The sequence below is a fragment of the Ptychodera flava genome, chromosome 13, assembly GCF_041260155.1.
Source record: "Ptychodera flava strain L36383 chromosome 13, AS_Pfla_20210202, whole genome shotgun sequence".
Taxonomy (NCBI): Eukaryota; Metazoa; Hemichordata; class Enteropneusta; family Ptychoderidae; genus Ptychodera; species Ptychodera flava.
Window position 1 is genome coordinate 30,353,186 of NC_091940.1, and position 25,151 is coordinate 30,378,336.

The 25,151-nt window shown below is 39.6% G+C and overlaps 1 protein-coding gene across 11 annotated transcripts in view; it reads right to left on the reverse strand.

The window, feature by feature from the left end:
• LOC139148129 (probable G-protein coupled receptor CG31760) overlaps positions 1-25,151 on the reverse strand; it is a 228,956-nt gene that overhangs the window by 133,872 nt on the left and 69,933 nt on the right. For 3 of the 11 annotated variants that reach the window (XM_070719438.1, XM_070719435.1, XM_070719429.1), the window contains exon 1: positions 14,504-14,673. The exons of the other annotated variants lie outside the window; for them this stretch is intronic. The gene's annotated coding sequence lies outside the window, so the exon portion shown is untranslated. Of the gene's footprint in view, positions 1-14,503; positions 14,674-25,151 lie in introns of those variants that run through there. 11 annotated transcript variants of the gene reach the window in all.

The window sequence follows — 25,151 nt, forward strand, 5'->3', positions numbered from 1 at the left end:
TAACATGGTGGCAGGAACGTTACTTTGAAGAAGAAAAAACGATTAGTAACACATTTGCAGTTTATCTTTCAAAAAGAACCATCACAGAAACGAACAGCTTTTATTTTGGCAGAGAACTTGAAGGCAGTAAAAGGTGTGAAAAAGCAACAAGACGCAATATTCGTACTCTTGCATTGTGGCATCGTGTTGAACTTCGGAAAAGTTGAATGTTCAACACAATACTCAATCAGTTCAGACCGACAAGCTCTCTAGATCAGCTGCGTCGATACACATCGACACGGACCGTGGTTAGATTAGGGGAAACGAATAGAACACACAATAAACACGTATTGCTGTGAAGCTCGGGATGCTCAGGAAGGATTTTGGAGATCACTCAGTCTCATTACGCGTTTCCAGGGGAACGCCAAAACACGCGTCAGATGATGAATCGGTTGTTTGAGGTTGGAAACGGATATCTTCATCGGCACGCAGGCGCTGGCACAAATTTCCAATGGGCCCTTTACGCGTGATTAGCGTCCCTTGCCCACATTCAAAGTGTCAATGAAGGATGCCTCACAGGGGATCCGACAGGCATTTTCTTCGCTGATCGATTGTGTCGTCATCACCGAGACCTTTTGGGTGGAGCATGGGATGAGCGATCGAAATACGTGTGTATCTCAAGGGAACAGGTGTGATGCGAGTGTAGACACAACTATTTTATGTTAGGTGTGTGGCAGAAATCCGTGCACAGAAAAAGCTCGAGTCGGGTGAAAGACTCGCGCAAGCGGGAGAATTCGCAAGAAAGTTTGTCAAACATGCTATTGAACAGTTATTCGTTATCATTCTTCCGATCCCCTGGTGGCGGCCAGAGGTCAAGGGTACTATAAACAAAGACATGTTACAAGTCATCCACATGCTATTGTAGGTCTCATAAGTCAATGATCGCCATGGCGGCGTGTTCTGTCAGTCGCCGGCGAGACGCCGTCTGAAAGAGCTAGATATTGCTATCTGTCAAGACAAGCACACTGCCTGGCGTAACGTTAGAAAACTTACTTATTTGGGGTGAAGGACCTTGCTTAATGTCAAATTATACGGACTGTCTTTCTTGAACTCTGTATGAGCTTTTTTCTCAACATGCTTTGAAACAGTCACCGAGTGCTTAAGATTATTTCAGGTTTCTTACGCAAGGCTTGACGGGTGGAAGATTCTAAATGTCGTACTTCAAGCTTTTAACAAATAATGCTTTCCTATGGACAAATTCTATAGCGAATAAAACTTCACGGAGTTCCTATTTTTAGACAGGCTTCACATGCTACTCGTGTGGGCACACATGTACTTGTGTAGAGTGTATTCAAAGCCGTCCCATCTGTGTATTAGAGATGATGTATGGCTGACTGCCCCTATTGATTGGCAGGGTGTGCTCACTCTCTTCGAAACACTAGACATCACTTGTTGGGTGTTTTATCAGATATTCCTGTATCTTTCTTTGTTCATAGATTTGTTTTTGTAGTACATACTTTGCATTTACCTTGTTTATGTTGTTGTTTAATATCGTCTGTGGTGTAATGGCTGTCGGCTTGATGACCAGTCATACTATTTCCATATTTGTCGATAATTTTTAGATTTCGGATCGATCTGACTGTTTTTAAATTCTACAAATTGTAAAATAATGCACAGTCTTAGTCTGGCGAGTTGTCTACAGAATTTCTTACCAAGGAATATTTTTCTTGTTAAGATTGACAAGCGCAAAGGTGAACGACGCGTGCCCAGAAATGTTACTTGTACTGTTATTACAGTAAACAGCGTTGTAGTCTCTCTTGATGATAATATTTCGAAAATAGCAGGTGGCATTCACATTTTGCAGTAAGTTTATTACATTGCAGTGAAGCAGAATAGCACCGTAGAAAGATAAGTATACCGTAAAAACCCAACGCGGGCTCTTATTAACTGTTTCCCTTGCGGGATTGTCATTTTCAGGCTGACTGTATTGTGAAAGTCTGCTTGTGCCCAGCAGTCAGCTTCGAGTCTGTCAAAACTGCGTTATTTTCAAATATTTTCGATGATAGGTTTCGCCCAGCAGCGACAGACACCTTCAGAGTTCGAAAAAATTGGCATCTGTTAATCACCGTCGACAAAAACTCTCAGGGTTGTTACGAAAATAACGTAGAGAGTTCTACTTCGCAGTTGTCGCTCAGTCTTTCATTGACGGCGCTAGTTTTTGAGCGCAGTGCTCGCGGTATTCATCGATGACACCCTATACGGGTAAATATGCAGTTCAATTAAAGGTAGCATGCGCCTCGAAAGTGAGAGTCTTAAACTTTTGCTCAAAATTTCCTCAAGGAATATGTCAACCGTTCTCTTTCAAAATTAAGAATAAAAATCGGGGTCACCGTGCAAATTTTGGTACTAGAGAAACAAATTACTCACGATTTACCAATATTTGAAATTCAAAATGGCCGCCATCCTTGTGTTAACTCTACGGGGAAAAATAAAATTTTCGATTTTCGAAAAATTAATCCGGTGAAAAGTTTTCTTACACCAAGAGCTTCAAATGAACCCCCACAAGTGGTAGATCAGAAAAAAAAATTATAAAAATTTTGAGAGTCCGAATATCTGTCCTCAGGCGCATTCTACCTTAAGAAATAAAAAGAAAATCTGTACGTGTATTTATTAATATGAGATGGCAGTCGAAGAGTCTTACTGCCAACCGACAATTTTGCTATATCACGAGCGGATGACTTTTTGGGCCGGGCTATATCCCAACATTTAACGAAGCGAGGACTGTTTGCCAAATGAGTTGTTCTTCGGTCGCTTTCCTTGTCATGCATGGCTTCGGCGGATGTAATCTGCGCATGTCATGTGCAATCGCTCGGTAATCTGTAAAAATGCCCCTGTCCATACTTACCGCGCTGTATTTTCCAAACCTCTCTACACCCGTTGACTAATTCTGTATTCTAGTGTCATAACTTTGACATATTCTGAAAAAAAGTCCGTAATCCGGTACAGACATTCGGTCGTGTTGTTGCTACAGCTGTTTCTCGGTTCATGTTCCTGTTTCGGATTTTGACTTCGACTTGTACTTTTGTGCGGATGCAATTTCCTTATTTGTCTTGTAAGACGCACTTACCGTAAAAACTTGATTATTGCAACTGGAAACAACAATTCTGATTCAAATCTTTAGAGTAATAAAATAAATCTGCCGAAATAATTTTACAGATCAACTTAATAGACTGCGTCTTCGAGACTTCATGAATTTGGGATGATTTTTGGAGATGGCTTCGAAGCTCTGACACCTAATACAGAATCGTATATCTCTTTCCATGACTTCGTTGTAGTTTTCAAGCTAACTTGTACAATTTCATGGAGATAGTGGCGTACACCTGATAGCTCTGAACAGTGGCGCAACAAATTCCTACTCATGATAGTATAGGATTGCGGCCAATGGGAAGCACGGATTTATGTATTTCTTTGTCAATTAGTCATGGCTAACGACATGCAAGATAAACGTGTCAAGGGAGTTCTGGTAGCTTATGGTAAACCGAGCTTTCTGAAAATGGCAGCTCTGATCATGAGGACCAGCGCGAAGTCAAAGCATTTTACATGTTGTGTCATGAGGTTCCTGTTATTCTTTTCCAATATGTCGCTCATTGTCCGAGGCCCTCATTGTAGGCAGTGTTGCACTGATGCTAACAAAACGAGGAAAGAACTTTTGACATGGAAACCCTCAGCATGTCAAATAATTTGGATATAATCTTAAAAGCCATATTGTGCTACATGAACAAGTCACACTCAGTGAGTCACGACTCCAACAAAATAAATCTGTATTTCTCAATTCGAACAACTTTTCTTTTTTCAGGTGCTACAGAGCGAGAAAAAAAATGACGTGCCTATGGTTAAGCCTGCTTTTGTGCCAAATAATCGTGCATTCGGCATTTAGAGATCTAAATTGGTTACTTTGCGTCAGTGCGACATGACAGCCGCACAAAGGACACGGGAATATTATACCGTCACAATGGCAGATTGGTGATGGCATTAACCCCGGGATCAATTTGCCAGCTCGTGTTTTCCTCGTCGGTTCCAAGAGAACGCCTTTTGCCATTTTCTTGCCAGCACACGAACTGACATCCTTGTAAGTGGTGCGGCATTACAGTCGCATAACTTCCTGCTCAAGTGAGTAACGCGCTCGCTTGAGAGACGCGCGCTCTAAGTAATCCCTGCCATCGCTCTGGCAGATGTGGTCAGCTCAACGTGATGCTTTTCAAATACAGATAAAAATAATGTGTTCGAGAGAAAGAAGCGAGTCGCTGCTTTGACGATTATGATTGGGGTCGACCTTCGAAAACTGCAAATGATATAACAACTTTGAGTCATTCCCGTAAAACGTTAGAACCATTTTACCCGGGATTAAAGTTTAAGACACCGGATTACAGATTATAAAATTTGATGCGTGCTAAGTGAATATGAGGGCAGCAGTGAAACTGCCAACCCTATAATACTCTTTTGAAAGCAAATGACACAACCACCCACACAAATCTTTTTTTAAAGCGCAGCTTTGTGGAAACATTTCCTTCAATAGAGAATGAGAGTAAGTCATGCGTGGATTTAATTTTGAAATCACTAAATTGCAATTGCCTTGTGAACAGTCTTCGAAAATGACGGGCCACGATTGGCATTGAATTTTATTAGTGAAAACTGGAAGTGGTCCGGCAAATGTACAGTCCGTCTGAGCGCTGTACGTTAAGCTATTCTCCATTATTTTTTGTTTGTGGACAAGTTTCTAAGACAATACTGTGTGAATAAGGGGACAACACCACCACTGCTTACGTTTAATTGCAAAACAGTTACTGCACAATTCACAATTGCGGCATTTTCTTGAAGTTGCCGCGATCACTTCGTTGTCAGTGCCTTGGTATCGACTCCCCATCTTTAACTTCACGCTCCGCGTCTCCGGTACGACGTATATTTTAAATCCTACTACGAGAAACCATGGCGACGAAATGAAGAGGCAGATACCACAGAACAATGCTGTGGGAGACACACACAAAAAGTTATTTGATGTAAGCCGCCTAGAAGAAACGCCGTGGAACCGTTCAGATTATTTTCACCATGGAAACCCAACTCACAGGGATGTTTGTTGCCGGGCGTACACGCAGGAGACTTAAAAACATTCTTAATTTTCAATTTTATCGCGAGTTACAAAATATTACGCATGGTTGGACCAAATAGAATATAGCATTGTCTGGAACACACACATATACATTTCTGTCCCTAGTATGAATTGCTCTACGCATGAGGGGCCAAGCAGCAACCGCCCACTGGGAACATTTTTCCAACAACCCGAACAAGGTGTAATTGTGTTCACCATTTTCCTGTATATATATATATATATATATATATATATATATATATATATATATATCTTGCTAATATCAGGTTAAATTAGCTTAATATATAAACATATTTTTTAAAAGCACCCTATTTTTTAAGCCATCATCAGTGGCTTTTTCACGCACAACATTCCTGCTTCGGGCACTGATAGTAAAACTAATTTGACTGTCTGAAGATAGGATTAACACGTTTCCTAGTAACCAATGGCGAGGTACTACGCTGAAATAGATTTCAGAGTTTACAGACAAAGGAACTAAGTAAAAATCAACAAAACTGACAACAGTATTTATTTCATAGTAAAAGTTTAGGCACAGCGTTAGAAACGATTAATAATTTATAAAGAACATCATTATATGACAGATGTCGTTCTAAATGTTTGACTTTTTCTTTGAATGTTAGATAACAGATTCTGTAAAAATGTTATCATATTATGTTGTATGATGTGCCTCCTGACTTGCTTTTCAGCTTGCTGACTGCAAACAAAGCATCTATTGGACCCATCGGCATCCTCCCCTGTCACTGCGAACCGATTTTGCCCGCGAGGCAACGCATAAAGACGACAGAAAATCAAATAACACGTCGCGGGGCAAGGCGAGCATTGAGCCAGCTGAAGGGGATTTCTCATGATCGATCATTCAATAGAGAAAGAACAGTGTCTGTCTTCCGAAGCGAAAACATGACCCGCGATAGTTTCAAAGCCACGCCATACTTCCCAGGGATGTAGACAGCGCGGAGTCTCGAACTTTTGCCAACGGCATTCGCTATATGGTGTGCAAATATTGCAATACAAAGGATATAGTGTTTGTCACACTACGATGCAACAGTTGATACTTAAATACAAACTTACGCGCAGTATCTTCCCTATTGCGTTACAGACGTCGGCTGTATACAATTGATGGTCTCTTGTGACATGTAATAGCTGATTTAACTATGGTGTTTAAAATGGCATTTACATTTTCACATGTCTTATTTGGCTCCGACAGTCAATATTGGAATTATGGGCGGTCGCGCGAAATCAAGAAGGAATGTGGTTTTCAGGAGATTATGTGCGTCTGCGGCTGCGCGACTTTCATGTTGATGGGCATTGGCTATTCCCAGGAATTGGCGGTAATTATTGTGCAAATGTGAAGCAAATAGCGCTGATCGCAAATGACGTCACAGTTCTCTCTCATTAATATGCATAAATAAATATTTGTCCGCATTTTCCGCATAAACGACGAAAATAAAACCTGCGAGTGTTAGAATGGCTATTTAGCGTCACACTTATTCGCATGAATAGATGACTGAGACTACAAGCAGCAACAACAGCCACGCATACAACGACAAAATCTGTCCGAATTTCAGCATATTTGTCCGAAAGTCGCGCGCGTGCAGCTATATTTAGTAACAAACCTGAAATCGCGATCAAAGCTATTCAGCATTTGATGCATGTTCATGTATAGTTCGCTAGTTTTTTGGCTTTCCAATCACTGCAAGACTTTGCCTAATCAACTTTTGATTGCGTCCCTTCGTTTACATGAAACTTCTTCGGCCGCGGTCACCGATTACGATACAGCTGTCATTTTAAAAATTTGAATATTCACAAGAGATGCTGGAACATGTTGTGATCAACAACAGACCCGTCCTATAGGTCCCATACGCACTGCCGCAGACGGCATGACCTCCAACGTTGCTACAATAGTGTAGGGAGTCGACAAGGACCAGGCGCGCTCTAAAGGTTCACTCCCTAGCCTCGTTTACATATGTGCCAGTGACGAACGCCTGACTTTCGGAACATTACCAAGGCCACTGAAATGTAAATTTCTAAAAAAGCAATCAGTGTTTTTTATCGATTTCACGATATCGACGCATGATGGTAAGGTCAAATGTATTGACCGTTGGTCTTAAAAGAACAAGTTTAAAAGATGTTACAAGAATGTCACTCACAGGTACATGTAAGGTCATATTAGAAAGCTATACTGTAAATACACGTTTCCTGTGACGTTTTCTGAACTATATGGTACAGAGTATGCAACTTTTTATCTGTGGATCTGTAAACCAGAAAAGGGGACAAAAATATATTTAAATACTTTCTTCATTTTGTAGGACTTCCCTTTATAAAAATATTGTACGACGGCAGGTCTGTATGATGTAGGTAGAGATATTAATTACGTTATTATTTTTTTCTTGGCCAAATCCCATGGAACCGTGCTTCGAGGGAGAGCGGGAGTCGGCGAAATGGACAATATCACTGCAACAACTGGGAAAAAATGTCGAAGGATCTCTACGGCTAACCTTGGAATAGCAGATACCTCGATTCTCAGCGATGGAAGTAACTTAATTTGGATGCAGAATTTGAAGATACAATCACCACGAAACGCATTACAACGCAAACAAGAAGATTGTTCAGGCTCATTTGACATATGTGAGCGCTCCAAATGTTTCCTATGGCGGCCATTCCGCGTGTCCACCGCCGAGAGGGATAAGGTCGATTCTACACACACTTCGATGAAAAACAAATGAAATTGCTGATACACTTAATGATAGTAGTATCGGACTGATGGAAAAAACTCAACATTAATTGGACAACTGCGATTTCAAGCGACACACATGTAGTTTTAATATCGACTTACTCAGACATTAGGAGGAGATGTGTCATTATCTGATAGACTGCTGATGAACGAGATACCGAACCCTCCATCGGAAAACTAATTAAAATGGCCTATAGTGTGACCTCTTTCACTTAATAGGAAGAGTGAACAACGGTCATGGATATCGCGCGTTCAGTTTATTTTTTTCCTCGGTGACACGTGTTTGATATTGTCACGTTATCGTCGAACTGTGAACGGAGACTACTTTGAATTTGTATCCCACACGATAGTTTTCAAGTCAAGTAAATTGTACTTACTCAACAGATGCTTTGCCGACATACTGAACAGCCGTATGGCGGTACACAGGCCACATATATGCGATGGCTCGAGGCAAGCCAAACGTTTACTTTTGTGGTCAAAGGTGTGGTTTGACTTATTTCACTTCCTGTTTTAGTATGCCTCATTTGAGAGCATTAAAGTCATCTTTGCGTAGAAGTGTTAAACGTACGTGTAAACATATTTCCACCTTAGAAAACCAGGCTTTTTCAGCCTTTCTTCAAGTTCCTGTCGTCCTCAAAATGTGTAAAAAATGTGAATCATTTCCGTCTCAAACCCGACCATTTTAGGTCTGGTGTTGCATGTAGGTCATTGTTTTAGACACGTGATCTACTGTGAGCCATACCGCTGTGTGTCTATCTGTCTGTCTGTCTGTCTGTCTGTCTGTCGGCGCACGATATTTCAAGAACGGCTCATCCGATTGGGATCAAATTCATTACATTGATCTGTTCGAGATTTTGCAACAACGGACCGTATTTCGGAAATAGCGGGAATGGCTTGCATCAGTACAGCTTAAATGCATCAACGTTTGTTCAGACATCGATTCTTCTCAGAATGATTGCATAATATATTATCAATCATGGTACATATACAATAGGTCTTTTTGCACTTTTATGACAATGACGTTCATTTGCATATGAAGTAAAAATCACAAAAAATCACAATAAGAGTGATGGAAGAACTTCTGAAATTATTGAAATTATCTACGTAATTTGATGATAAACAGTTACTGTAGATAGACAGCTAGTATTTTCAAATCAGCTGTTTTTGTAATTTGCATATTTAAATACTTTGACGTTACGTGATAAATAACAACTAGTAGATGGATTTGAGCAAAGGGAATGAAAGCTGCTACATATATTTTGATTATAAGATGATAATACTATGCATGTAATACTGCATTTCCCTTACGGCGGTTTGCGTTGCACTGTATACAATACTTGAACTACACATATTATCTGAATAGCGCTGATCGCAAATGACGTCACTGTTCTATCTCATTAATATGCATATATAAATATTTGTCCGCATTTTCCGCATAAACGACGAAAATAAAACCGACGAGTGTTAAAATGGCTATTTAGCGTCACTTATTCGTATGAATTGATGACTGAGACTACAAGCTGCAACAACAGCCGCGCACTCAACGACAAAATATGTCCGAATTTCAGCATATTTGTCCGAAAGTCGCGCGCGTGCAGCTATATTTAGTAACAAACCCGAAATCGCGATCAACGCAATAGAAGAGTTGCCATCATTGCCATGTAACTATCGTCTTGCGGTAATATCCGTCGATGATCAACTCTGCCAAAGTTGAAATATTGTCTGGAAGGAGGACCGTAGACGTAGTCAAAATACGATCACCAGATCGCGGAGTTTAATTCTTCAAGGGGTTTGTTGTTGACGTACATTATCACCTAGACGATTATTACGCCTAGGAAAGTTGACAAATTCTCAATTTACTTGGTATGTCTAGTTCCCGTATTGCCAACGGTTCAACGCAAACCACTGTAATACTGTTTGTAATTTTTGTAACTAAGCTATCGGTGTTTCACCTCGGGGCCTTTTATTTGTCTTCCTAATCGGTTCCCAAAGACTGAATGAACCTATCGGAGTGATTTATTTCTCTAATAACGTTATTTGCATACCTGTTTGTCAATGATCATTTGTGTGCGTGTGTGTCGTCTGCTACTTACATTAATGCTAAAAACTCAAATACGGCATACATTTGTAACGTATGCCAGTGATGAAATGGGTTGCTGAAAATCATATATCAAGCTGTGGACAGATTCCCTTTTAATACAAAATACGTATGCGACCGGCAGCATATGCTATCCTGCCATATGAGTGTTTTGATTCCTGCAAATATAAGAAAGCAATAATGGAACGGCTTTTAGTGAATGACGATTCTATGACAGTTCCGTGGTATTAAAAAGGGAAAGTTGTTTCACCTTGACCTACATTAATTTGTATTTTGTTTCGATTGGTTCATCTTCATAAGCATATTTCGTTACACTTTTGATTGGACTGTAATCTCTGACAGCCAAAACTGTTAAGGTCAAGCTCTATATGGCGTATCATTAACATGCAATCAGAGAGCGGGAAGGGGGGGGTCGATAATGAATCCAATTGCCTGATATTGATTAGGATTGCTCATTTCAATTGCCCAATACAATAAACGTGTAATAAGAGAAGCGGTAAAAAACAAAGTCTGCAATTAATACTCGCTTTCATTGTGGTGATTGTACTTGTAAATGTGTACTAAATGCCTTACAAATTAGGTCAGTTACCTAAAGTCACAAAGACGCCATGCACGTACGCCTGCTCACACCAAACATTCTTTTTTCCACTTACATGCATTCTGGCTTTTACTGTAAAATATTCGCCTAAAGCTATAGTCTTTTTAAAATGCGTGTCTCGTTGCAGATCCCGTCTTCTAGTAAAGCTTCTGTCTGCATCTACATTGTCTCCTGTCTCCAGCAAAAAGTGCTTATCGATACAACTACGAAGTTTCAATACGAAGTTTATTGGCTGCTGTAAATATTATCAAGTTTATTAACGTCATAAATTTCAGAATTACGCTCTTCTTGTGTGTTTTCACTTAATACACAGTCGACTTATCGAATGTATGTATTCAGTAGATTTCTGACTTTCGATTCGGTCATTGTAATACGTCACTGTTCACAGATGTCTCCATCCTTTGACATCTCGTCTCAATTGTCATTTTATTACCTCACTGAATGGCATTTATAAATTCCCATTTCGCAATGACACGTTAATTGGATTTGCGACATGAATTGGCCATAACTTTGACAAAGCCACGTTTAGACATATTGATACAGTAATATCTACTCATTAGAGTTGCCGCCTTCTGTAGGAACAGTCTAGCCTAAGACTTTCGAAGCATTGGCGCCATGAACTTATTAATGAAATACTTTTTTTCATTTTAGTCGTATGTCTATTTATTTATTTATTTATTTATTTATTTATTTATTTATTTATTTATTTATTTATTTATTTATTTATTCAATCTGTTGTTCATTAGGATTTTTATTTATCCAGTCAATTATTTCTTTATTTATTAAAGTATTTTCATACATGTATCTATCTATCTATTCAAGTATTTATTTGTCCAGTTTTCCTCATAGCTTACAGCGCCCAGTTTTCTATTCAGTTTTATGTAATATCTACCTTCTTTATTAACATGCACCGAACATGAATGAATTTAAACTATATCTGGCTCTTGTTTGGCGACTGATCTGTCGAGCGTTTTTGTTGTGTCAGATTAATTCAGGTACGGACCTGAAAGCGTATAACATTGTTATGTAATATAGGATATGCCTGGTCGACGTAAACTCCTGCCTCACTAAATGATTGACCGTGATTAAGCCAGAGGGATTCGTCTGAGACCAAAAGTCACGCCAAGACTAGATTTGATCTAAATTGATACAAAAATAAAATTCTGCCAGTGTGCAGCGGCTCGAAAGGTTGTATCTGAGGGATTGACTTTAATTACTTCCAGCAACTTAGGGAGTTTGAAACTGAGACTATTCTGTAGCTGGCTGGCTATTTGGCAATATGATTCAATGGTGACAATGATATTCAGCCAACCAATGACCTACAATCATTCGAGACGCTGCACATTGCCCCCCGAACGCAATGCAGTGAAAAGATTTATTTTATCATGCAAACATTTTATTTCTACAAACGAACACCTGGCATTGCTATGTTCATATTTTTTTATCTCCTGCATAACTTGGCAATATCTGTCGGCAGTCTCTCTCAATGTATTGAAGCGGCATTGTGTAGCCCTGCGAAAGTCGATGACCTTAAAGATTTCAGACACTTCGGAAGAACCCCACTTTACAAACCCGCACTTTCCTCGAGTTGCTACGAATTTCAGAAAATCGTTCCCACTATGCGTTCGAATTGAGGAAAACCTTATGGCATAAAAATCGAATCTTAATCGATATATGTGTGCTGACACTTGAGAGACTCACAGCCGTGACAAGAGTGTCTGAGCATGTACAGAACAAAAGATCTATTTTCATATGCGTTCTGACGGTGAATACAAGATTTGTGAGTGCTTGTTCTGTAAATGTTCTCTCTCTACTGAAAGAATATTCGCACAACGTTGGACAACTTGATATTGACTAAAGTATCGACACAATCCAATATCGACGTTTCCTTGTTCAGGTAACTATCAGGAAGCTCTTACACATCGCAAGAGTCGTTGTATTCCCTTAAGGTTGGTGGCTCTGTCACATGAGCCATGAACATCCGAGAGTTATTTTCATTCGGCATAACAATACATCATATAAGTTTGCATAATTATTGTCTATTTGATGATTGTGCAATGTTGCGCTATCGCAAAGAACAGAGGGCGAAAACACCATTGGCTAATTTAAAGATTAATCACGTTTGTCCCTTCATGATCGGAATATCAATAAACCTAGACATTAAAACTCTTGACCATATTATATTACTGAAAGTTTACTGTAATGAGTTGGGAAAACAACATGCGTCGTTACACAAAGATTTTTCAACATTCAAATATTCAAAATGGCCGACGGGCTTTTGTGCGAGTTAACTGCTGGGGAATATTATCGATTTTGGGATTTCTGTAATACATGTACATTGAAGTGAATGGGGCTGTCTTAACAGCTGTACGCACTCGACTTTGTTATCGCCAAATACACAAATATAAAAAAACCGTTTTATGAAAGACTTTCGCGTGTGTGCATTCAATGTTAATTATTTCACGGCCAGCCTTCCGTTTATTCGTGTCTGTGAATCTGTATCTTTTGAAAAATTTAGTATTTTTTCATCAGAAAACAACTTACAGATTTGATTTATTTCAATCTACACACTGGGCGATAATTCAGTCTGTGTTTATCTCTTTGTGCCAGACTATAGCAGTGGGCGATGTGTTTAACAGACAGTTTGACGGAAAAAATAAATATTTCGGCTCAGCGGATTATGCATCGATCAGCGATGTTATTGTGACAGTACTCGCTGGAGGGAATTATTGAGTACGCAATAAGTAGACTGTGCGTCGATTGATGTACACGCGGTATATTATCTAGCTGTAGACAGGGAACTTAACCCCACCAGTCGATACGGCGACCCCAAACGCACACAAGCCATCGTCTCTTCTTCCATGGAATATTAATCCATAGAGGCATGCTGGCATAATACTATAACATTCAAATCAACAAGGATTATATTTCATCGGCAAAAATATATACTCGTCGGGAATAAATAAGCATGAAAAAGAAACTAAGTAACGACCAAAAATAAAAATCATGACACACTGAAACATGATGAAGTTGAAGAGCTACTGCATGGAGTTTGGTATGGGAATATTTAGATGAGATTGATTAGCATGAAACGAAATTGAACGACCACTCGATGACAATTATATTATCATGTTGGATGAACAAATCAACGTCATGTCATTATTTGAACAGAATGGAGATAATGGTATCCGTGTCTAAAGCGGAGAAAACCGTGCAAATGTACGATACAATGCTTGGCAGTGACGGGACAAGATAGATAATTGAAGCTCTCTCTCTCTCTCTCTCTCTCTCTCTCTCTCTCTCTCTCTCTCTCTCTCTCTCTCTCTCTCTCTCTCTCTCTCTCTCTCTTCCTCTCCCCTCTCTCTCTCTCTCTCTCTCTCTCTCTCTCTCTCTCTCTCTCTCTCTCTCTCTCTCTGAATAAAGCACTTGGCCAAGCGGAAAACCACACAAAACGAATTTAATTTCAGCTACAAGCTAATGATGCGAAGCATGCAATCGTTATTCAGGGGTACTAAACGAATCTCAAGTGTTTTGAGACATGGTGCAAATTCACTGGACTTTAAATAGATTTTTAAATGACGCATTTGCTCACTTCTTAAAATTTACTTAAGTCGTGTCAATTTTCAATGTCGAAAAGTGCACAGAGGCAGCTATAAATGTACGGTACGATCAACTGAACGTTCGTTGTAGACACTCGAAATTCGATGTCTGAAATGCAAAGTGAGCGGTCGGCTGTTGAATTGCAACAGTAACGGTCGACTGTTGAATTGCAACAGTAATTGCGATGTTAATGTTGCAAGTTCAGGCCATTGACAACCGTCATCGCCGTGATTTCACAGCTTGTTATCACCGATCATTGGACGACACCACAAACTTACAAAAGGCATGATGATGTAGAAGGCTTTTACGTTTTTTTTTCTGTTCACTCACCCAATATCACTTCGCAGCGCCGCAAGATCCTGAAACAAACAGTCACGCATCGACTATCCTCATCCTTGTCGACGGTTGAAGAGTTTTTCGCACCCGAGTACAGAGTATACACCCTGGAGTTTTAACCGACACGGCTCTGTGATGTCACCAGGGTTGGTGAGCTTAATGCGCCTTAAAACAGTCGTTTGCATCACCCCGGGAGGATTCTGGGATACGCCCTCGCATTCTGCATACGAAATGAGCCGTGTGAACTCGCGCCAGTTCCGACATGCAAAGAGATAAAGATGCTATCTGCACAGGATTGAAATACCTGCATCTCTTTAAATTCTATTTCTAAGCGAAATGCAAGACGACGGTGTGGAAAATCCAATCGCTTCGTTCGCACTCGAAATAAACAAAGGATCCGAATTGAACGGGCCCGGTATACATAACTACATGTATACACGATCACCATGATGTATACAGACATACATATTTTTGAAAAGCTACACTGCTTACTTAAAAATAAATCAATTCAAACACACGCCGTTCTAATCGTTGAATTATTGATTGGTTCGACTGAGGAAGATAAGAAGTCATTTAATGCACGTTGCGATATGAAAATGCTAGCAAGTTTTTCACATTAGGCTAAAGGGCGACTTGCTGCGGTGGTATTCATTTTTTAACCAGATATTCATCTATTCTCAGCACAGGTAGAAGCCTACACAGTTAAGAGCCAAACGACAATTGCTTATACGAGCGGCATGGTTGGCAAGCGTTTAATATCTTGGGAGTCGGCAACTGTGTCCATCAAGTAAAACACGGTCTTTAGAGAGACGCACTGGCTCAGATCGCTCGGGATATTATTAAGCGAAGTATGCATAATTATTTGAACTGTCAAATCAACACAGTCAATAAAGTTGTGATCAACCGTTTCAATAATCGCTCTCTCTCTCTCTCTCTCTACCTACATATTGATGAAACGTATACTTAAGTAGGGTAGCTATCTTAGTATCTCGCATCAGAAGGTTGATTACCTTTCACATGCAAGGGACCGCATGATTTATGAGCGACCCGGAATTCCAATCGACCAGAAAAGGTTCAGACATGGAAGTGATAGTTGAATTGGTTTCATATCAACGACGATTTTTATGCACTCGTTGAGAGCAATCAGCGGGGTATTGCAACCTGTTCGCGTGAAATAAATTTATTTCATCGCTTTAGCGAACGATAACTTTATTTTGAAATTCACATGGCTTTTTTTTTCTGTGTAAACCCAGCCAGGGGAATCTACGGTTGTCGTTCCTAGTATCGCTTAAAAAACCTATCGTGACATCTCTTTGCATATTCGATCCACAGATTCTTATTGTTGGGTATGATGAAAATCAACAAGCGTCTGTGAAAAGCGACCATCTGGACCAGCTGACTGTAAGTCCGACCAGGCTTGAATGCCAATTTCCACCTTCATCAACCTAGACAAACAAAGAAGTTTTCCCTCAGCAGTAAATAAAGGCCCTTGCCTATACATTTTCGAGGCACCTTGAGTCTCAGACGACGAAAACTAGAACTAGTGAAATTTGTTGGCGACCTGCATTTCCATTCAGACGTAACCTTCCAGAGTCTTTTCAGAAATCTTCCAAAAATCAAGCACAACAAAACGTTTGAAGGTGATCATGGAGACCGTAAAAATCAATTCTTTCATCTCCAATGCTTTGATGGGGTAGTTGTTACTTTTTTGTAGCTTATTTTTCAGGTAGAGGTGATACACACCTTGAACTACAACGGGACGAACATCTCGTCATCTCAATCGTCGTGACGGTTATTATTGTCATGTTTTTTTTTTCAAATCAGCAGAAAGATGAGTTATTGTTCGAGAGTGAGACTTAGCCGATGAAATAAGGGCGCGACAAGAGAGAACCGCCCATTTTTAGCTCACGTGTGTAAACACGTGGGCTATTGTCATAGCGATGTCTGTCTGTCTGTCCGTGTGTGTGTGTGTGTGTGTGTTAGTGTGTGTGTGTGTCTGTCTGTCTGTCTGTCTGTTTACACGATAACTCAAAAACGCCTGAACGGATTTAAGTCAGATTTGGTACACAGGTACCATGTGCTACTTGCAAGAACTGATTAGATTTTGGTTAGTGTGGCTTGCATATTAATGAAGTTATGCAATATCGTTTTTTTCCATACAATGGTTTCCCTATGGAGACGGTAATGACAGTGTAGACATATATCAAGAAATACTGCACAAAATTTCATGAAACTTTTCACAGATGACAATCTAAGAACATTATGATGATACTGTGAGTGTCATGTCAATTATCATCTCATTTGCATATTTAATGAACTTTTTTTATTAGTGAGATAACTCTGAAATTCCTGCACCAAACTTGATGATACTTGCAACAAATATTGATCTGATATATATCTAATTACACTTTGTAGCATTAGGCTGTGTCAAGTTAATAAATAGCTCATTTGCATATTTTATGAAGGTTTGTAATTAGTCATATAACTTTTATATAACTTCACCAAATGTGATGAAATCTGCTGGAGATACTGATCCGACTGATATCTAACTGTAGTGTAAAGCATTTAGTAGTGTTAAATTAATTAAGGGTTCATTTACATATTTAATGAACTTTGTAATTAGGTATATAACTCTGAAATTACGGCACCTAAATCAGTGAAATTGGGTACAGATATTGTTTTGATAAATATCTAATTGTACTGAGAAGCATTTGGTAGTGTCAAGTTAACAAATAGGTCATTTGCATATTTTATGAAGTTTTGTAATTAGTGATATAACTCCAAAATAACTGCACCAAATGTGATGAAATCTGCTGCAGATACTGAGCCGACTAATATCTAACTGTAGTGTAAAGCATTTAGTAGTGTGAAATTAATTAAGGGTTCATTTGCATATTTAATGAACTTTGTAATTAGGTATATAACTCTGAAATTACGGCACCTAAATCAGTGAAATTGGGTACAGATATTGTTTTGATAAATATCTAATTGTACTGAGAAGCATTTGGCAGTGTCAAGTTAACAAATTGGTCATTTGCATATTTTATGAAGTTTAGTAATTAGTGATATAACTCCAAAATAACTGCACCAAATGTGATGAAATCTGCTGCAGATACTGATCCGACAGATATCTAATTGTGGTGTAGAGCATTTAGTTGTGTTAAGTTAATTAAGGGTTCATTTGCATATTTTATGAACTTTGTAATTAGTGATATTACTCCGAAATTCAAAGCATTTAATTTGATGAAACTTGCTACAGATGTTGATCTGATAAATATCCAATTGTACTGAGAAGCATTGAGCAGTGTCAAGTTAATAATTAGCTCATTTGCATATTCCATGAAGTCTTATAATTAGTCATATAACTCCGAAATAACTGCATCAAATGTGATGAAACTGCTGCACATACTGATACTACAGATATCTAACTTTGTTGTAAAGCATTAAGTAGTATAAAGTTAATTAAGGGTTCATTTGCATATTTAATGAACTTTGTAATTAGCTATATAACTCTGAAATTTCGGCATTGTAGCACGTTTTGTGAAACGTGCTACAGATATTGATTTGATAAATATTTAATTGTGCTATGAATCATTGAACAGTGTCAAGTTAATGTAGGGTTTATTTGCATATTTAATGAACTTTGTAATAAGTGACATTACTCTAAAATTACAGCATTAAATTAAATAAACATGCTACAAATGTTGATCTGATGGATATCTAATTGTCCCATAAATCATTGAGCAGTGTCAAGTTAATTGACAGCTCATTCGCATATTAAATAAAAATTTGTAATTAGTGATTAAACTCTGAGAGTACCGTGCGAAGTTTTAAAAAACCTGCTAGATAGTTGTAAATTTTAATGACAGTAGATGTAACGTTTGATGATTTTTTCACAATTTTTTGTTTTTTATTTGTTTTTGTTTTTGTTTTGTTTTTCCTCACAGCATATTGAAAGACCAAATACCACATTTGAATTTCAGTCCGGACGTGAATGAATATTCTGTTAATACGCATGCAGTCTACACATACACAGGCTGAGTTGACACACTGGATAATGTGTAACTCAACACGCCTTAGGAAGTTGAACAAAGAACTGCAGTTGACATTGACAACAAAATTAGTGAACAGATCATCAAAAGTTACAGTTACAGTTTGATATTACAATCACAAAAGGAACATCTCCCCTACTCTGTCAGCTTGCAATTGCCATCACGTAACCATAGTTTATAGGTATAATTGCTGATTAATCTGAGAAAATACAAGATCTGTTGGTTTGGAAGCACCCTCAAGATTTCCGTGCAATGAAATTACGGAACATGTATTGATACTCGATTCACTGAAATGCACGTGGAATAACGTAGGGGGTATTAGAAAGAAGAGCTGGATTACTTGTTTGGAGAAGAGAGCGGGGAAACATAGTTTTGTGCGCACTGTCGACTTGATCTAGAACCTGTGAACGTCGTGCATACAAATTATCTGGGGCAATACGTCTTAGCTTTGCAGTCAGAAGGAAGGCGGACATGGGGAGACTCGGTCTGCCAGATTAAATTGGCGTTCTTGGACGTGCCCTAGTACATTGCCAACCAAATAAACCACTCACAAAAACGATATAAATATTTGCTCGACACGGCTCCCGGCAATCAACACAGCTATAGCAGCGTCTATGAACACAAGCTTACAAACATTATCGTAATTATCAGCAATGGAATTTGCAAGCCGCGTGACGTCTGGGGGAGCAGCCGTGTGTTCTATCTCCATTATTGTAACACCTCCGATGACAGATTTTTAGGGAAAATGATTTAAATGTGAAAGGCTCTTGCTCAAATTACTTCGCTTTTAATGCCGAGTACTACAAGAAGTAATAAGTCGCGGAATACGATTGCCAACGCTTTGGATCAAGCTAATGCCATTATTGTAATGAGTTAGGGGAATTCTACGACCTGTGAGCAACCCTGGATTTGTTCACTAATACGATTTGAAGCAACGCTCTCTGGAAAGTTAGCTCTCATAATAATGGAAATCTGCCAGTCCATTCTCTTGATGTTAAATCGAGGTCACATGCAATAAAAATTGTACTTTTGCTGGAATGTTGTTGCATTTTATTGACGAGAGTACAAACTTACTGCGTTGCTGAGAAAATGTCGCAATCTGAAGCAAAATGCTTCTTTATTACACTCCACAGTCTCCGTCATGGTTCATGAATTTATGGTCAGATGGGATGTGATAATTTGCGCTCATGCAAATGCCGATTCACGCTTTCGGAATCGTAACCGGGCCGGGTAACAGTTCCTACAACTGTTACCCGGATAAGTTTCAAAGCGCAATCTACGCATGCGTGTTTTTAAGGGAAAAAAAATCAATGAATATGGCGGTCTCATGTGACCGAAACCCGTGCTATAGCACAAAAATGTCTTAATTTTTCGATAAGGATAACGGATTCGGTACGTTAATAATGCATATTGCCAGGCCATATTGGGGCAAAAGCAAACGGTAAACTCTGTTCTCCCTTTGGCCAACGAGTTCCCCCGGTAGCCTGTATTTGTCAGCCTCGGGAAACAGATTGGGTGGGGGAACTCGTACTCTGTTGGAAAACAAACGCAATGTGACGCCCTCACGGTTAGTCAATTTGTTGGTGCTATAAAATACACAGCTGGCGATTTAATTTAAGCCGACAATCCCGACACTAAAACACACGATGTTCCCTGAACCGATAGTCTACGATCGGTGATTTACAGAAAACACGTGAGCGCTCTAAACCATCTGTCTGCACGAAATGCAAATGTCATAGCCTGTGGCGTGAGTGCTAATTGCATTTCATGTCCATTTCACTGATTGTAGATTCATGTACAGATTAAATACTCATGAGTGAGGCGTGCTAATTAAGAATTCATTTTACTTCAAAAACATTGTGTGCTGAGCACAAAAGATTATGCGCTTGACTGATTCGTTACAAAGGGGACATTGGGTATATTGAAGTCATAAATTGCTATCTTTAAAGGCAGTCACACGTGGCCATTTTAGTGTAACATTTTTCCTTCTAATTGACACGGATTGGCAGACATTTGCTTACTTAAACAATGAACTATTGGAGAGGAGTAATGCAAAGTCACTCTTTTTGCATACAAATAAACCAGCTAAAGAGAAGATATCCAAAACCAATTTGTTACTTTCAATTCAATTCAGGAGTCGTCTCACATTTTCTTTCTATTTTCAACGTCGGATGCCTATTTCATTGTTAAAACATCACGCTGAACGTTTTTGTCGTGTGCTAATTCGTGATATGAATTCACGATTCGTCGCTGTGCATATAAAAAGTAGTTCCGGTGGTAACGGTTCATCGGACACGGTCGAAAAAATACGCTGACGATAAACTTACCAAGAAAGCGGGAAACGCGATAAAGACGGCAATTTTCGGATATATACGTTTCAATTCTGTCTTCGGAATGACGATGACGTCATGTGCTCAAAGTGTACGGTCTATTCGACTTTGTTCATTAAAAGTCGCTGATTGATCTGCGAAAGATCAGTTCAATTGTTGAGATAAAACTCTACACAGATTTGGGTTGGTTGCGGTTGCGGTTGTGGTTGTGGTTCATCTCAGTGCTGCCGAAAAGATGATATGATGTAACGTATTGAAGTACTTCGATCGAAGGTTGTGGTTGTACTATTCTTATTTCGGTTAGACTGGAGAACGGTACAGCCCCACTAGCTGTAACTCTTGAAATTTGTCGACCTCAAGATATCTACCTATTCTCCCCTGGTTTTCTTTGAGTTATACCCGCTGAAGGGATACAGGCTATCACTGCATTAGGAAACCATTCCTTTGTGAAACATTTGACAGAGTAAATTCAAATTTTAACTGTCATTTTGATTTGATTATAGTAATAAGTGTACACACACACCTAAATTAGTGCATTCTCACAATGTCATGCTTATTATAGTAAAATCATAAAATAATGATAAAAAGATACTGCTCATGAGTGGGGCTTTAATACAAGGACCGAAGTAAATAATTTGACACCGTTCTAGGGGTATTTCTATATCATTTGCAATGAAAATCGCCTCCAGACAAGCGCTATTAAGACAATGAAGGGGCCGGACCCAGTGTTCTTCTGGTGTGATAATATTTCAAGAGTGACCCATACAGCAGACTTGGTATGATCGGTGTTTATCATAGACACTGACAGGAACATGCATAGCGAGGCCGACAGTGAAAAACGATAACAATGCCGAGCATGTGGACGATTCACAACATTTACCTTTAGTGAGACAACTGAAAGTGTCCCTTGGTATGTTATATTATACTGGTCAAATACAAATGCCTACAGAAACAGAACACGGTGAGGGTTATTATGGGACGTTTCAGAAACGACCGGAACGAGGCTGATCTCCTTGGCACGCTTGTACCTTGTAAGTTATATGTTTAGTTTCCTCATGCCACAGTCATCAGGTATAAACCTGCTTTTAATGTTGCTGCGTTGGTTGTATAGTAAGTGCATCATACAAGACGTTCGAGGGATAAATAGAGATACGATTTCTTCGCTACAAATTATTAATACAATGAGATATGATAAACACCTCTTTGGCAATAGTGTTGTGCTTTGAATCGAAAAACTGTTGTTATCTATCAATACGAATGGAGGGTTTCTGGGGGTAATGACAGCTGTGTAATCAATACACAAGGTACACATGCTTTGATGACATCACTTCTACGCACAAGAATCCAGCAACAGACGCGGTAGTGAAACTGGCTGGGCAGATTTTTACATCCGCGATATTCATTAAGGTGGGATGCGCTTCGAGAATAGATGAATCGACTCTCAAATTATTACAGTACTTTTCTGATCTTATACTTGTTGGGACTCATTTCGAAGCTCTCGGAATAAATAATGTTTTTACCGTCTTATTTTCTTGATAATCGAAATATAAAGTTTTCCTAATTAAGTTATCACAAGGACGGTGGCCATTTTGAATTTCAAATTTCACTGACTTTTTTAGGTCATTTGTTTCTGTCGTACAAAATTTGCAAATATGACCCTTGATTTTCATTCTTGATACTGAAAGAGAATGATAGTTGAAGATTTGAATTCCTGGGGAAAGTTTGAGTAAAAGTTTAATTCTTTCGATTTCGAGATCATGACAGAAGATCATGACAAAGGCGCGGAAACCCATGCGAGACTAAAACTACGAAAGGACAGCACTTTAAACATTATCCTGCTCAAAAAGTTCTTCAAATGACAGAGTTCAAATAAGCAATCAAATTCCACCCTGACTCGGATTCTATTGCCTGTATACAATCGTTCTTGATTGCTTCATTGCCTGCCTCGTCAAGATTAATTACTAGGGCACGTGATTAGGATTGAAGCCACGGTAAAAGAGCGTGTAAATTTCACTTCCGCGCGTTCACACTCACGTTTATGACTCGGGGGCAATCAATTCGCCCTTTTTTTCAAAACATTTACTCAACTCGACAAATGTCACGAATATGTCCCGGGTGACCGATGCTGGTTTTCGGATCAATTAACTTGACCCTGGATGCAATAGCGTGCGTGAGTCAACACGCGCGTTAGTTTTTGTCAAAGAAAATTGGTAGTCAATCACAAAACGGGTTCAGCTCTCAGTACACATGAACTGGCCAAGGGACGGGCCATTAGATCTTAGGAGGGGTGGTGAGAATGAGGGTATGCACATTCCGGGATTTTTACGGAGTTGGTAGAGCGGGCATACAGTTCAAGAATGCAACACACTTATTTTGTATTCAAGTCATTACAATTTATGTGTGTGTACAAAAACAGTAACACATTTTTTTTTGCCACAGTTTGATCTCTATTATTATTTCAGTCACCCCACCAAAGATGTACATTAACCGTCCATCCCTATGCGAGAAACATGTTTGAATTTGCTCTTTACAATGCATGGATAATCATTTATGCCATAGGAAATGAGTGAACCTATATTTGTCTGGGGGTCTAGTTTCATTATGCAATCAGTGGAATCTGAAGATATCTCGATGGGCCAGGTCGGATAATCGTGCCATCATTTCTCTCTTCTCCGCGCACCGCCTATCGAACCTCCTAAAATAATCAGCGACGCAATCATCGCTGTTAACGTCATGCATCAACCATCGTCATTATCGACAAGCAAATGCCCACGCCCTCTCCACTCGGGGACGATTATTCACCTACTCAGTACTTTAACATGAATCAAGAGTTCATCTGTGAGCGATGAAGAGAGAGAGACAGCCGCCTTCCATCCCCGCTCCCGCGTCCTAAAATAAATACCGATATCAAGGAAATCGCCGCTCAATAATCAGCGCCCATCGCCCCAGTCATTATCATTAGTTGCATATTTCAGCCGCATCACTATCTGTGGAGTCGTTATTAGCGTACCCATCAAAACAACACAACACCATCACTCAACTATAAGAAGCTTTGTCCGACAGTCGATGCTTATCTCCCTCGCGATATGCCCCCACCTCAGTCGACTATATTCAGCTCGTGAAACATTTCTTTCAAAATATTTCATCTGACTTGAAGCAGTTCACTCCAGGATTTATGTCCCGGTTCGCCGATGAGATTCATAAGCACTGCATTTGTCCCTGTGTTAATGAACGTTGTGCACTTTTTAAATAGAAACAAAATCCAGTTGTAATACAAAAGTGACGTGTATCAGAAATAGTGAATCCGAGTGAAGATAGAACGAAGATAGTCTTGATGGAGTGCTCCCTCAAGATGATGCTGGATATGATTTGTATATATGATGTACGCGAAATCCTTTAACGTTGTATATAATGTTATGTTATCAAATAAACTCCCCACCCACCGGCGCAACCATTTCAGCGTCTTCACTTATCATTCCAGACGCTACCATCTCAGCGTCTTCACTTATCATTCCAGAAAGTGAATTGTGGAATTTCTATATCGTCTATCGAGGGTTGCACTGACTCCCGAGGACTGTATGATGAACAGATAGAGCTGGCACCAAGACGCGCTGTTTACATAGGCAGCGTCTTTAGCGAGCTTCGAACTGACAACTCTAGACGTGTACATGTTCACCGACTTAAACAATTAAAATGAGTTCGAATTTGCGAAAACATAACACTGAAACGGTAAAGATTGACCGGTCTTACGCCGAAACAGGCGTTCTGCCTTCTCACCTTCCAGCGTATATTACCTTTCACGGCACTGCTCTTATAACTGCCTACCCTCATACCTTCCAGGTACACTCAAAAGAGTCTATCCCACGCATGTAGTATGTCATACCTACGTCTGCCTGAAGGCCTGTCTCTGTGCTTTTCTAACTCCATCATTATCAAGATACTCAACATTCCGACTGTACTTCAGGTCGTTGACTCATAGCTGCCTGTCCTGTCATCTTTTTCCCCCGATCCGAACTCATCGCACCTTGAATTTGACGTATTGTGTTTTCCCGGGGCGACGGGATCACGGGGTTTTACCGGGAGCCGGGATTTTGCGATCAATCGAAGGAGACTTCGAGCGCGCTAGCAGTGGGGAATCTTGACAACGTCATGCACGCTTATCCCTTCAACCATACATCAGACATGCTTGCCCTGCACAGATATGTAAGTAACGCTTTGTCTTCTGCAAGGGTCAACGAGCGTGCATTGACTTTATTTTCT